Source organism: Vicugna pacos, unplaced genomic scaffold, assembly GCF_048564905.1.
Source record: "Vicugna pacos unplaced genomic scaffold, VicPac4 scaffold_20, whole genome shotgun sequence".
Lineage (NCBI taxonomy): Eukaryota > Metazoa > Chordata > Mammalia > Artiodactyla > Camelidae > Vicugna > Vicugna pacos.
In genome coordinates, this window is record NW_027328741.1 from 91,358,695 (window position 1) to 91,374,340 (window position 15,646).

The 15,646-nt window shown below is 32.4% G+C and overlaps 1 protein-coding gene across 1 annotated transcript in view; it reads right to left on the reverse strand.

The window, feature by feature from the left end:
- LOC140693667 (uncharacterized) overlaps positions 1-15,646 on the reverse strand; it is a 122,121-nt gene that overhangs the window by 19,487 nt on the left and 86,988 nt on the right. The window contains exons 5-13 of the mRNA XM_072957379.1: positions 15,390-15,510; positions 14,030-14,095; positions 13,167-13,230; positions 11,741-11,808; positions 9,650-9,781; positions 8,175-8,282; positions 6,200-6,310; positions 5,757-5,818; positions 3,449-3,533 (exon numbers count right to left, since the gene is read on the reverse strand). The gene's annotated coding sequence lies outside the window, so the exon portion shown is untranslated. The remainder of the gene's footprint in view (positions 1-3,448; positions 3,534-5,756; positions 5,819-6,199; positions 6,311-8,174; positions 8,283-9,649; positions 9,782-11,740; positions 11,809-13,166; positions 13,231-14,029; positions 14,096-15,389; positions 15,511-15,646) is intronic.

The window sequence follows — 15,646 nt, forward strand, 5'->3', positions numbered from 1 at the left end:
GCAAATATATTTTCGCACCATGTGGCTTTTCACTTTCTTAATGGTATCTCTTGATAAAAATAATTCTTAATTTTACTGAAGTCTAACTTAAAACTCTTCTTTTATGTTTAGTGCTGTGTCCTGTTTAAGAACTCTTTGCCGCTTCAAAGTCATTAAAATATCTCCTACACTATTTTCTAGATGCTTTATTTTGGTGGGGGATTAGGTTATTTATTTTAATGGAGGTACTGGGAGTTGAACCCAAGACCTTATGCATGCTAAGCACACATTCCACCTGAGCTTTACCCTCCCCCAGATGCTTTGCTTTTTGTTTCAAATTTATTAGATTTATAATCTATCTAAAATTACTGTTCATGTATGGTACAGGGTTTAATTCAATACTGTTCCATTGGTCTATATGTCTAACTTTAGGTAGTTATCACATAGACTTAATATTGTTTTATAAGTTCTTTAACATTGTTCTTTAATATCAGCTTGGCTATTGTTGGCTCTTCAAGCTTCTCTATGTATTTAGAATCAGCTTGTCAAGTTCTACAAAGAAACAGTAACAACAATTAAGTTTTGGGGATTTTGATGTGCACATATAAATCTTTGAATCAGTTGAAGGGGAACTGACATCTTTAAAATGTTGAACCCTCCAATCCATAAATTTGGATTACCTCTCCTATACTTATTTTTATCACTGCTGTTACAAATTATCACAAATTTTGCAGCTTAAAGCAACACAAACTTATTATTTTATGATTCTGTAGGTCAAGTCAGGAACAGGTATCACTTGGCTAAAAATCAAGATGTCAGCAGGGCTGTATGCCCTTCTGTAAGTCAAAGGAAGAATATATTTCCTTGTCTTTTCCAGCTTCTAGTGTTCACCCACATTTCTTTACCCATGACCCTTCCTCTATCTTCAAAGCTAACAGCTTTACAGCTTTCTAATCCTTCTTCCAAAGTCATATCTTTCTGACCACATCTGGGAAAGATTTTCAATTTTTAAGGACTCCTGTTGTTAGACTAGGCCCATGTAGATAATCCAGGCTAATCTCCCTGTCTCAGAGTCCTTAACCTGATACATCTGCAAAATACCCTTTGCCATGTAAAATAACATATTCACAGATTTCAGGATTAGAACATGGATATAGGTAGGGGTCAGTGTGGTGCACTATTCTGTTTATCAAACTGTTTAACATTTGATACTTTCTGACAAACGTATAAGATAGAAGATCCTGGTCATGTTTAGAATGCTTCCTCTGCAAAATATTGGGCACTGAGTTTATTTGAAAGGACTGAAAATAATATTACCACAGGAATGGTTTCCTAATTCTACTGACATTTACTTACTTTATACTTAAATACCCAAAATGGTCAGCCAGGAGTGGGATCTTGGCAAATAAAATAAAAGTATAATTCAAGCTTTTATCACTGAATTTATTAGCTAATTCTATTTTAGAAACAGACAGAAAATAAAACAATTTAGAGTAAGCCTGCTTGCTTATATATTAAGTGAAAATAAAGTTTTAAAAGCATGTCTGAATATGGGATAAAGTGAGCATCATAAAATGTAATGTTAATATTTAGTACCTGGAAATCTCAAACTCCCAATTTATAAACAAGTTCATACTGTATAGCACAGGGAACTATATCCAATAAAGTTTTGTAGTAACTTATGGTGAAAAAGAGTATGAAAATGAATATATGTATGTTCATGTATGACTGAAGCATTGTGCTGCACACCAGAAATTGACACAAAATTGAAAACTGACTACATATATATATATATATATATATTTGAAAGGACTGAAAGGACTATATATACCAAGAAAAAAATTAGATTGCTAACCAATAAAAAATCTGTCAGTAATATAATGCTAGAAACCCTGAGACACAAAAGAAAATTTCAGGCATACATCTGTTTATAGAGTCATAGAAAAAATAGTGCCTATGCAAGTCCCTGATAAGCATGAGAAAATAGGAAAGGCAATATAAAAGTTCAAAATGCTTTGCTATGTAAGAGCTGCAACATGACTCAGACACAAACTTCAGTGGTCAAAATATCTATATAATTAATGATAACTTAAAGTAATTGAGGGCATCATTTTAAATGAGATAAAAATAGCTGCTCAATTTTCGTATTACTAACCAAGTCATTTCTGTTTATAGTAGGTTTATATTATTTTTATATGTATTTATATTTTATAAAGACATATCAACTTAGATCCTGGCAGATAACTGACAGTGGAGCAACTGATTGATTTAAATGGGCATCACAGGCTTATCAGATTTCATATGCTTTAAATATACATTAGATATTAGCTGTCAGGAAGAGTTCAATTTTCATTTATTCTAACATAGCTGTGCCACAGGCAGGTTACTCTGTATTCACAATGGAGGATCATGATAGATATGAAGATATCAAGCCTTATTGATCTTCATAGGGGTGCTTTTATAAGAAAAGGAGAATAAAATAAAAAAAAATCTAAAATACTACTTTTTTTATAGTGTTCTAACAGTTATATCTTTTATTTTTTAACTGAGTTATAGTCCATTTACAATGTTGTGTCAATTTCTGGTGTACAGCACAATTTTTCAGTCCTTTATGAATATACGTATATTTGTTTTCATATTTTTTCACCATGAGCTACTACAAATTCTTGAATATATTTCCCTGTGCTATACAGTATAAGCTTGTTTATCTATTCTATATATACCTGTCAGTATTTACAAATCTTGAACTTCCAGTCTGTCCCTACTCACACCCCTCCCCCCTGTAAAATACCATTAAATCAACATATATTTTTGAAGAATTATGAAAAATGGGAAACTATAAGTTGTTTCTTTAAATTGGAGCAAAGAGAACTACTTTAACTGGAAAAATACTTAAAATCTGGCAAGTTTTATGATTTCATGTTCACCCCTGACAGCTTTTCTTTCCTCCTTTCTCCTTCAATCTTTATTGGACCTTCTAAAGAATTAAATTACAAAAAAGAAAAAAAGAAAGAAAGAAAGAAAATTAAGAAACAGCTCTGCATCTAAAATAACCTCCTAACTGGAAAGATGGTATACTTTGTGAAAAATTTACAGCTGCCAACTTATGATCTATGTCTCTGTCCACACTGCCTTACTTGTTAGGGAGGGTCTTAAAAAAAAGTAAAGAAAAATAGCAAATTATAATGGCTTTTACATTTTAAATGCTTTTCTATGTGTCTACAATCTGCTCTATCATGAGTTATTAAGATAAACATTATCAGCTATACTCTACTTTCCTATCATGCACATTATGACTCTAAGAAGCACGCACGCTCTAACTTACCATCTGCTGGTGGTGTACAGGTTAATGCAGTTCTTTTGACAATATATGGTTTTGTAGTCTAGTTGTCTAACTACTACATAATGGAAAAGATGTAGAACTACTGGTACCACTGCCCTCGGTCTCTGTCATTTACCTTAAACATACCTGGAAAAGTAGATTCAAAAACTCATTGGCAAGAACATTTTTCACACTCCAGATCTGATATTCTTCTAGAGTTAAGATGGCCATTCTGAAAGAGAAACAATATTTAAGAATATCTTAAATCTTCATTTTCTTATATTATTTGAATTAAATTTGTTTTATTAAACTTGCAATGGTCATTTGTCTGAAAGAAAACTAATGATTTAATGTAGATGCTGTGTATTCATCCGAAAGTAGGCCAGCAAGAATAAGTTCAAAAGTAACCAAACTCTGAAGTAGTCACTCATAACGTGGGCAATTTATCACCAAAAATCTTCCTCCAGTAAGACCTGGGAAATAACTCACAGTATCTTCTGGTTCAAGGTGAAGTTTACTAACAGAACCCACAAAAGGTTCTGGGTAGAGAAAAAGGACTATTTACTAACTTTGAAAGCATTTTTCCAAACTCTTTGGATTATGCCCTTTGACCCTAACAATTTTCTAAGATCTTTAAAACATCTGGCAATATTATTAGACTTCTTAAGAGATTTAAAAGAACTAAATATATATAATAAATGAGTATCTATATTAACATTTCCTCAAAATAAAATGTAACATTACTTTCACAAGTTGAGTAAAGCAGTATTTTTTTTTTTGGTGTCAAAGTGTACCAAAAATTACATTTATATACAGTAGACAATATTTCTTGGCAGGCAAAAATATAACCAAATGCTTCTTACTTCATGTTTTGAACAATCACCTTAACAATCCTAGATGAATAATAATGTTCTTAGCGTTTATTACTTAATTATATTTTTATTATCTAATGATTTATTATTTAAAGATATTTAATAATATTTACTATTAATGATATTCATGTATTCATTCAATATATATTACCATTTATTACAAGAAAAGATTTTAAAGCACTGTGATGGTAATTAATGGCTTTCATGATGCAACTTCCATTGAAGTATATTAACACCAATGTAATGGTACAAAATAATGGGTAATATTGTCACCGTCTAGTCACCAGTGAATATGGGTAATAGGTTTGGTTGAAAGGTCCAAAATCTATTCTAAATTTTTACCATTTCATTATTATGGTTACACGGAGATGGAGCGGCTAAATGATCTTTTTTTTTAATGTTCAAAAGTACAGCCATAAGAAGAAACTCGGTCTTATATAAAAATAGACAGCAATGATAACCTCCATACTTATCAAACACCCAGAAGAAAGGCGATGGAAATTGTATCTCTACATAAGGTATTTCCTAATAGAAACTTTCCTGTGTTTCTGTTTTCATATATACCAAATAGAAATGGCTACCTTAGTTTTGGGCAGAAAAGTAAATGAAGACGGTTATCTGAATTGCCAAACAAAGATCAAGCCCTGAAAAATTCATTTCTATTATTTATTTCTATTGAGTGTCAGTTAATAAGACTATGATGATTTCTTCTGAATTTGTGATTGAAAAAAATGTTACTTATTTTTCTAAGCCTGTGTAAGGCCACTATGGTCTACATCCTACCATTTGCAACTTGGTACATGTCAACATTTGAATAGAAAGGGTCAAATTAACTCATATGTGTCTCACATATATGGATTATCTTCAGTTTCACAGGGATACATAGACATTAAGGCAAACCTATTATAATATCTTTAATAAATGTTTTGAAACTAAAAAAATTCAAGGCTTTATTCTTTGTAAAGTACATGCTTGTTTCTGCTATTATACACTTATTCTGGCTGCTATTAAAGACCTTAGGACAGACCCTCACCAATATTATTGAAAAAAAAATTTAAAAACTATATACACCACCCAGATTGAGATGAAAAATAATTTCCATCATCCCAGATATCCTATGCTCCTTCTCAGTTAACTCACCCATCTCCAAAATCACTATTGTAACACTTATTAACATTAGTTCTGTCTCTGTTCTAGAACTTCATATAAATTAAATTGTACAATGTGTTCTTTTATTGTGGCTTCTTTTGCTCAATATAAGTTTTGTCTTACCATAATGTATTAAACTGGGAGAAGTAAAGATTATAAACTACAGATGGCAAGGGCTGTCTCTACTTAATTTTTACAAAATGCCTAGCTTATAAAATATAATGTTTTTATGTAAATAACACTTAATGGAGTTGTTTAAAGGTCGAATGGGCTTTCCTTAGGGACAACTTGGAGTTATTGTAACCACAGGTCCAAATAAGCATTTAGCAGGGATGATGCAGAAGAGATTCAAGTATGTATATGTAACGTATGTATACCAATTCAGAATATAATGTATTTTTAGAAAAGAATAAATTAGTCTCTGCTAGACTCACCTTTGTGGTGTCATGTGCATTCTATGTGTCTCTACAATGTTGGATAGATCCACAAGTAATTCCTTTAAAACCAGAAACCCAAATCAGTAGTTAGGAAAGAGAAGGTATCATTTTTATTAGACAGTAGCTGAAGTATAAAATATTTTTTCGGTCAAGTTTTGTTTTTTTTTAATTCCAGATATAGATTGCTTGTTTACCTTAAAAATTTATGACAATTTTCCAGTGGTTTCATTTTTTTTTTACATAATACATTCAGTTTATTAAATTTTCTAAGGTAAATTCTCTTCCCAATTTTGCATCTTTGGCTATGAATATTTTGAGTAGCATAATATAGAACCTTGAAGTAGTAAGAAATCTTTTTCTCAACCTCTTTTAAAAAATTCTTCACTGTATGTTCCTGTTGGAAGTTTACATGCAAGAAGATGTATACAATCAGACTTTACCAGGGTATCATCGGTGCAGTTGTCCTTCCAGACCTCTGTGCAACCACGTGTCTCTCAGTTCAACCCTACAGAGAACTCCATCACCATCAACATCAAATACCTTGAAGCAAACTAAAGAAAAGAAACTCTTATGGAGGAAAATTACTTTTATATTCTGAAGTATAATACATTTTATTACAACCTGCCCTAGTGAAATTACTTAGTTCCTCAAACAACTACATTCTGGATTAAGTTCTTATTTGGAGGAGATTGTGTCATTAAAGTCCTTTGAACTTGTAGGAATTCCTGTACACTTCACAAGTCTCTCTCCTTATATAATTAGCCAGCTTAGAGAACTCTATCCTTCATCTAAATCTAAAGTTAAATTTCTTGCAAACTGAAAAAGAAGGGCCAAGTTACTATACAATATCTCACAGATTTTGAGAAGGTAATTCAAGCTTTTAAATTAATTTCTAATATTTATAACTGATCACTTTAGAGTTGATTCTTACAATGCTGAAAATATTCCATCTACATTAAGAATCAACAAAAAGCTGGTACAGTCAGCTCCCCGTATCCATTGGTTCTGCATTCACAGGTATAAACAATAGATCAAAAGTATATATGTATATGTATATATATATATATAAATTTTCCCAGAAAGTTCTCAAAAGCAAAACTTGAATTTGCTATGCACTGACAACTATTCACATATCATTTACATTGTATTTACAAATAATTACATTGTATTAGGTACTAAAAGTAATCTAGAGATGATTTAAAGTATACAAGAGGATGTGCATAGATTATATGCAAATACTATGCCATTTTACATAAGGACATGAGCATCCATGGACTTGGTATCTGAGGGGGTCTCAGAACCAATCCTCAGCAGATAATGAGAGATGACTGTATAAAGATTTTGCCTCTCCAATGTAATTAATGTGCACCCAATATTTTTGCCTAAGAACAATTTCAATTCTTCAATGAAGTTTATATACAACAAGCTAAAAATCCAAAATATCAGCACTTTGCTAATTAACATCAATATCAGCAAAATTGCTAGTTAGTCTATTTGGTTAACTTCCACTAGTCCACTGGCAAAAAAATAAATTAAAAAAAAAATAAGACAACAACCTCAATTGAGAAACAAAGACTTCAGCCTCTTTAATACCAGAACTTTAATGTGAACAAATAATCTATCACAAAGCCAGGTTAGAGTAATGGTATACTATCAGGGAAGATAAAAGAAATCTAAATTTTTAAGATTAAATAATTATCTACTTCACACACCCATGTAATAATTATGCTATTAAGTTAACTGAGTGCATCACAGTACAACATTATTAAAGAATATTGAACTATTAAGTATCATACCCAAAATATGCAGTATTTGTGAAGCTGTATTTTAGAAAGATGCAGAGATAATGACCCTAGTGAATATGTAAGAATTAGGTTCCAATTAAATGTAAACTGCTGCATTTTCCTAAACAAATATGGTTAAGATTTAGGAATGTAATATGCTTATAAATTATGCCATAATATTTTAGATAGGTTTAAAAGATAAATTTAGTATTTAATAAAATTGTTTTATCATAAATTTAATTTTGCTAATAAAATATCAATATACACAGTGATAGAAAATAAGTTGAAATTCAAGTTAAGCAAGACAAATTTTCTATATAGACTACCAGAAAATATTTTCTATATGCTTAACATTTTCAAACACATCATGACTGATGTAGTTCATTTATCATGAATTGTACATTTATCTGGAAAATCAACCATTATTAATAACAAAGATCTTAAATTACTCCACAGTAAAAAAGAATAGATGATTGAACCTTTACACTGACGTCAGTAAAACCTTAGCAAGAGATTGCTATTTGCAAAAGGGATGAAAATTCAAGCCTTAATCAGATGATTTTTTACATGAATGGATGCTAATTTTTTTCTCTGTATAGCTTCCAAATTTTGTGATGTTTAACACACTTACATTTCTGTCTTTCAGCCAGAGGTCCTCTGCAACAAGCTGATAGCCCACAGGATATCTCCTTAAAATCTATGTGGCTGTCATGATTTTCACCAAAAGCATTAAATAAACCTGTAAAATAGGAACACAGACAGAATAAATCACAGCCAACAAACTTTCTGTTAATAATGACATGCCTATGAAAGGAGGCATGACTCGCATAAACTGATTTAGTTTTTAAAAGTTATCAGTAGTTTCCACTGTCTTAGGAAGTTTTTCCCCCACCCCCTGGCATAATTATAACCAACATTTAACTTCCTAGAAGAAAATACTATCATTTAGTGTTTGGTTTTGTCTGCATACCTGTCTCTATCTTATATTAATTCCAAAAGTCAAAAGTGATTGTAGAATGTAAAAAATAAAAATGTATTTTAAAAATTTAACTGGAAAAATGTCAGAGACCACAATTATCCTAATTTGGAAAGACTAAGAAGAAAAAGGAAAAAAGAAGAAGAAAAGTTGAACTCTATCAAAGATATACTGTGTTGTTATTAATGAGATTCATACAGCTCCTTCATGAAGCAAAGAAAACTAACACACTATATTATAAGAGACAGAAATTCTGTACTGCAGTCTTCATTGTACCACTTAATCTGTATAACTAAATATATTAAATTTCAGAAATAAAGGGCAATTTATAATCTAATCCTGTGGTTTTTAAACTTTTCCTAAAAAATAAATGGAATCATTTTATTTTCAAATGAAATGATTTCTCAATCTCTAATTATAAAAAGTTAAAAACATAACTGCACTGCTGAAGTGGAAACCCTGTCTGTTCTAGCTCCCCTAACAAATAAATATTTCTAAAACACACTAGAAACCTGAAGAATACAGACTGTCTATTTCAAGAATCTAATTCTGTGCCCTCAAAGAGCAGAAAATTGAAGCTAAGAAGTAGTTACATGACTTGCTAAAAGTAAGAAATTTTTTTTAAAAAGTCTGAATCAGAAGAAGAACCCAAGCTTTCAGATTTCAAATACAGTTTTTGTGATTATCACCCACAACTGCTCCTTGTAAACCTCATTTAAAATATATATATATATATATATATATATAGTAGTGAAAAGTTTAGAGCTAAGTGGGGACCTTAGAGATGGTCTAGTGGTTTCTTAATTTTTTAAGGGTGGGGGAAGTATACAGCAGTGGAACCTTCTTCTATATAAAAGAAATACAATAGACACTCCTCAGCTGAGGAAGAGGTGGGGTCATGTGTGGAAGCTAGAGCTTTGCCTATTCAGTGTCCACCACCCTGACCCTGCACCAGATGCTGAGGCACCACACTGGAGCACACTTTCATAATGATTGTCTTGGTCAAACTGATTTTATATATGAGAATATTCAAGTGCAGAAAGGTAAACCGACTTACACAAGGCTCCAAAGGTGGAACAAGGCTCAGGTGTTTAGCAAAGAACATTTGTAGAAAATAGAAGGATTCCCACCTTCACTCAGAGATGGACGAATTGGTGGTGAAGCCAATGGGCCAAATGTCTCTAAATCAAATCATCCAGTTCAGGATTGAGCCCTCAGCAACCAATAGCATTTCTCCAGATGAATGATGTCTGATTCTTCCACTGACAATCAAATCAAACAAGATTATAAAATCTCACTCTTCTCTTCTGGACAATTAATTAGTTCATCCTGATAATGTAACTTCTAAATACACATTTTAATTTCCCAGTTAAACTGTTAAAAAACTACCTAAAACAAAAACTCTGAAAGTCAAATATATTGTATCTAAAGTGGCATGAAAATTAAATTCAAATTAATGTAATAGAGGCTTTAGAATGGGAAAAAATTTGCAATTTCCCATTAAGCAGGCTGTTTAATTCCAACATGTAAAATAATAAACTAAGATACTTATTTTTTGCTTCCCACACTTTTATCTGTATACCCTTTGGTGATTTTAATCTCTATCTTGGATTTGAAAATTCTTGATCATAGTCTCTCCTGGCTACACAGGTAACACACTAATAGCAGAAACTATGTTTGATTTATCCTGTCACTATGGTAACCACTTACACATTTAATACTTATTAAATAAATGTACAAAGGGGATAGACCTAAGCTTCTCCTTCTTGGCCCTAAAATTCTTACTACCCCTCCTATAAAGGCAGGAGCCTCCTCTGTAGGACAGAGAGTAAATGTATCTCATGAGAAGGATTCCCCAACAAGGGCTGTCTTTTCAGCGTGCTTTTAGATGTTTTTATGGGACATTTCAATAAAAGGATCAAGGACCTAAGCTTCCCAGTATGGTGGGCGTTGTGATGGGCATGGGAGGATGCTCACTTGGGAGGATGAGATGTTAAAGACACTAACAGTGAAAAGGACAGGGCAAGATGAAGGGCGACTGGGAAACAGGACCACAGAGATGTGACATCTACTTCCCACTGTCATCTAAGTGATACCTACTTGAAAGAAACATTTCTAGAGTTAAATTCTATAATGGGGTTATTTAAATGAAGCACACATATACTCAATGAGTAGATCACATAATTTTTAGAGATTCAGAGTGCAGTAGCATTTTCAGAGTAGTTTTTACATCAATAACTAGTATTTATAAATTCCTGTGTGCTAAACAAGTATGTGGAATTATTTCCATTTTGCTTTTAGACTTACTACAGCTTAACGTATTCACTGCACTGATACAGAGTAATTTTTCTAATGAATAAAAATGATAATGTACAACCTTGTTAAAGATTCTTTAATTTCACCATCACCAGATTTATGAACATTTAGGCCTATGTGTCAGGCCCCGTTTCTTACCAGCTTTTTCACCAACACCTTACATTGAGGTTATATTGCATTACCCAGAGGTCAGGAAATGTTCTTTCACACATCCACATCTTTATTAGGTCCTGTGTCCTCTGAGGAGAAACATTCTCCCCACTTTCACATCCTTCCATTTTACAGCCTAACCACTAATCCTTCTCTAAACACCTTCTAATGCTTTCCAACCTCACCAGCTACCCTAGGATTTTAACTTCTCTCTTCTGCAACTGTCCTCCACTGTATATAGTATCCAATATTCAAGTGAAGTATGAGTCCTCATTTACAGGTCTGTGGCCTCTCTAGATTACAAAGTATTTGGATTCAGTAACCTTGTCCTTTTATCACTTTTGCTGCTAGAGTTCCTTTCATAGGACCTGATACATAGTAACCACACAATAAATACTTCCTGAATGAATAAATGAATGAATGAATGAATAGCCAAGGCAATCTTCACAGCCAAGGCTTCCCCAACCCAGCTCAGTATTCTTTCTGTTATATCAAAGAGACTCTGCCCCATGAAACAATAGACCCTGCACATTTTAACAAATGTATACAATTATTAGGAACTATTATTAGAACAGAGACTAGCACTACTGTTCTCATAGTTATGTCACATAAGTAGTGTATTAAAGCTCGTTCTGATTTCTTGTTTATACAAATCAGCTATGTCTGTCACCAGTTTAAATATTAGTAATTTAGAAAACAAAAGTTATTGATTTATCTACTCATCAGAAATCATTACAACAGATCTATTTACATACCTCTTCTGTCAGTTTATATACCAACTGGAAAAGAAGGGGTGTACAGTCAACTCTGAGAGTATAATTGCCTGCAAAATAAATAAGAGAGAATTTTAATACCTCCAAATGGACTACAAACCTGTATTTAATTCTAACTTTATTTTCTAATTATAAACAATATATAACAGATTTCAAATTCAAGGCATCATTCCTGGAGAATTAAAAATAGGGTGGACCTTACAGATTATCATATTCAGTGAAGTATGTCAGACAGAGAAAGGCAAATATCACATTCTATCACTTATATGTGGAATGTAAACAAACAAAAAAATGATACAAATGAACTTATTTACAAACCAGAAATAGACTCATGACATAGAAAAGAAACTATGGTTACCCAAGGGGAAAGGGGGAAGGGAAGAGATATGTTAGGAGTTCAGGATTAACAGATATACACTATTATATATGAAACAGATAACCAACAAGGACCTACTGTATAGTACAGGGAATTATATTCAGTATCTTATAATAACCTATAATGGAAAAGAATCTAAAAACAATGTATATGTATATGTATATGTATATGTATATGTATATGTATATGTATATGTATATAACTGAGTAACTTTGCTGTACACCTGAAACTAATATTACAAATCAAATGTACTTCAGTAAAAAGAAATAAATAAAATTTTAGAATAGACAGATAGGTAGGGAGATAAATAGACAGGCAGATAGTCTGGCTAAAACTAAAACACAAGGTGGAAATAACTCTTCAGGAGCCAGAGAGGCTGCAGCACACACTCAGGATAGGAGACTGCAGAGGCGGACTCTGCTGCTAAGGCTGCAGCTCCTGCAGTAAAAGTAAGGGTCATTGCTCATTACGGCAGCAGTACCTAGGGGTCTTTGGCAAAGGAAGTGGTAAGGCCATAATGTTCATGTTTTTATTCATTTATTCAATTCAATATGAAGACTTTAGACTAGAGCATGTCAGTAACTAACATGTGTCCTGTGACACTTACCTAGAAATAACCATAATACGATGAAAGCCTACAGATGCACATGCCACATGTCAGGGTCAAAAGGAAGTTTGTAGTGGGTGCTTATTTCAGAGTTGTTCCAATACATACAGGAACTATTTCTGTATGAAATATTTTAGCCCAACTTTTAAAAATAGCTCCACAGGAAGAATGTCAAAAGTACTAAAGTTTTAAGTAGTAATCCAAGATAGGCAAATGGTAAATATACTAAAGAAATTAGGATCAATAGCTTAGTTATGAATCATATTGATTCATTTGAATCATAATAATGTTCTCTCTGGTAAAATGGAGAAATGGAGGTATTATTGAGGCATCTCATAGAAAGAGGATAATCCTAGTTTATGAGTTGGAGTTGATAGACTTAAATACTGGTATACTATTTAATGACAATCTGAAATAAAATTTACCTTCTGTGTATGAGTCTGCATTGATATATGCAACCTCTCTCTCCTGGAGTGTTTTCACATTCTCCTGTAGTTGAAGCAAAGCAGTCACTTAACTCACAGCATTTACAATTTTGGAAATACAAGCAAAACAAATTAATTCAGTAAAAGAGTGGTTTGCAGATACCATTATAAATCAAACACCTATGCTTTTGACCATAATTTTAAGAAAATGCTATTAACTGGTTGATAATATTAATGCAATTAAAACAAGAAAGAAAAATATTAGTGATGCTGTAGCCACTGTTAATAGCAACAGCAGGGAGACCCAGAGGAAAACTGCCCCTGATCCCTTGCACCATAATATGAAGGGGGAAGGCTCGGAGATGCTCAGCCTCACCCTGGATCTACTGGAAGAGGACTGCTCAAAGTAAGGCCTGGAAATCTGTATTTTTAAAAGGTGTCTCTGGAAATCCTTACAGACATTAAAGTATGAGATCCCTTGATGTTGGGGATCCAAGTAACTTTACCATATTAAAAGTGAGGAAGTTGGAAATTTGATTTATCAAGAATTTTTTGAAAGAGAAGATATTGATGAAAAAGAAAAATATAGGAGGGGAGGATAGAGAAAAAAACTAGAGGGAGAGAAGAGTGGCTATTAGGACAAAGACAAGACATTTCTCACACATACATGCACACACGCACACACATTCTAGAAAAATACAGCAGAAGAAGACTAATGCCATCACACAACATGGGAATATGCAGAGAGAACTCTTTTCTTCTCTCTGTTTCTCTCTCTCTCTCTAGCTTGCTACCTTATAAAAGCAGTTACAGTAAAAACATTTAAAGCTGTGAGTGGTCATCCCACAAATGAGAATTCTCACCTCTGCGCTTGACCACATGGGATAGATGACAGCTGATTCTGCGGCAGAGTATCCATTATGACAGAGCTACAGTAGAAATAAAAAAGATTCCTTAATTATATGTAAAGGTAAATGTGCTGCTGAATATGATCAAGAAGCTAGTAGAAAATGGGAAACAATATTCAAATTGTCTTTTAACTCACATGAATTTAAATTAATGCAAGGCATATTATCTTGTATCTTGAATTTATTTTATCTGTATTTTAAGCTGCTTAAATTATAAAAAGACACATGTATTTCTATATACATGTGTTCACAAGAAATTACATATTTCTAAAAGTAAATGACCTTAATGAATAAGCTCTGATTCATCTAAATAAGTGTATTATGAAATGCATGTTCATAACAACAACATAATAATAAGACTTTGCCATATAAATGGAATCAAATGTGATACAAGTAAATGTGATTTTATTCCCATACTTATTTGATTCATATTATTATTTTAAAGTATGCAGAAATGAGTCAGAAGGAAAGAATTTTAAAAACCATTCACAATAATAAGAAAGATATGACATTCTTTAAATCAATTCTATAAAATTTGGACTCATAAATGAACAAAACAGAGGATAGTCACAGGAAAGTGCTTTTTGGTGCGCCTGCCTTTAAAAAAATACACAAGCCTACCTTGAACATGTAAGAACTTAGAGTTACTGGACAGAGAGACTAAGGGAAGAAGATGAAAGAAGGGGGTCTATGAGAGACACTTTAAAATAAAGCATTAAGAGCCAGTGACAAATGAAAATTAATCATAATTGAATTAAAAATAAATCCTTGAAATTTTAGAGTAATTCAATTTACAAAATCATTGTATTACACTCCCCAACCAGGCACTTTTGTAAATGGTAAAATATACCTATGGTTACAATTTAGTGTTGAATCCATAAAGGAGAGACTATAATCAGAGTATAGTCATCTAAAAAGAGCATGTTGTTTTCCTGGATAGAAGAAATCCAAGGAAACTGTAAAAACTTGAAAATTAATGCCAAGGATCTAAATCAGATTTTCAATAGGCTAATTCACTTGTCAGAAGTAGTTTCCTAGGTTTGACTATTTTCTGAGCTTACAGATTTTACTTACTTATCACAAAAGCAATATAAATAGAAACTAAAATATTTTAAAAATAATGAAAAAATTGGTTTGTGCTTAGTAATTAAGAGGTTGTTCTGTTTTGCCAAACTGATGTAAAAGCAAAAACAAACTCTATTTCTTAAATTTTCTTGTTTTTATCCAATTTAAAACAGTATCAGGTAATGGAACACATCTGTGATTACCCTGAGATACATGTTGACCAAGAAGATATGTTTACTGTCTTAGTTACCTCAGCCCATTTGTGGAACCCAGAAGTCCAAATTTTTCTGCATCCCAGCTGGCAAAAATGGCAGTTCTTCTCAGTCTTCAGCTTGAAATCATTGTTAACATACATGGTTAGGTACATCTGCCTAAAAACAAAGGAAAATTCACTGAAGTCACTTTCTGTCATCACTTGACATGGAAACATTATTTACCTCTACTAATCAGTTTTCCAAAATTCTGGACAACTTCTTATAAATCAGCAGTTCCACTGGTTAGGTCAAT